Genomic DNA, 682 nt, shown 5'->3' with positions numbered 1-682 from the left:
ATAACAGTATTATATTCTCCAAAATGTCCTTAGATAGAAACTATCTCTGCCCATATTTCAGTTGCTTATGCTCTGACCCTTCAGTCTAAGTCAGATACTACTTCCTCTGAAATAGCTTTCCTGATTTCTCAATTTGAAATAGTACTTCCATCATTTTCTTATTTATTTACACTTAATTTACTTTTTTCTCACATCATGATCTACAATGCACACTCTATTTACTTTCACTTCATCAACAGTAAAATTCATTACTACTACAAGTTGATTTCTCTCGTAACAAACTATAGAAATGATCCCTGAAAGTATAGTCTTACAAGTTGATTTCTTTTGTCTGTTTTTTGTTGCTTTTTAAACTAACAATCTCCTGTGATATTGTTTTATCAAGAAAACATGTTTTTGTTTACTTATTTTATTTATTTTTTATTCTCAATGTGATGTACAGAGGGGGTTACTGTTAGATATGTAAGATAGTGAGTACATTTCTTGTCAAACTTATTACCTCCTCCCTCATCTTCCTCCACCTTCCCTCCTCCCCAATTCCTTCTTAGTTGCACTGTTAATTTCCAACATATTGTCTTGTGTCTCTGTTGCATTAGTTTTCCTATATATTTATATACTCTTATACTGAGATGCTTTATTTGGTTTTTCTTTATGCTAGTTAAGAATCTTTTAATATTTATTA

At 30.5% G+C, this 682-nt stretch overlaps 1 pseudogene; it reads right to left on the bottom strand.

Annotated features, from left to right (window-relative positions):
- Positions 1-214: 214 nt before the first annotated feature.
- LOC125365061 lies at positions 215-312 on the bottom strand (annotated as a pseudogene).
- Between the last annotated feature and the right edge of the window lie 370 nt (positions 313-682).

The sequence above is a fragment of the Perognathus longimembris genome, chromosome 16 (assembly GCF_023159225.1).
Source record: "Perognathus longimembris pacificus isolate PPM17 chromosome 16, ASM2315922v1, whole genome shotgun sequence".
In the NCBI taxonomy this organism is placed as follows: Eukaryota; Metazoa; Chordata; class Mammalia; order Rodentia; family Heteromyidae; genus Perognathus; species Perognathus longimembris.
Note: the sequence above shows the minus strand (reverse complement) of the source record. Positions and strands in the feature narration are given on the sequence as shown.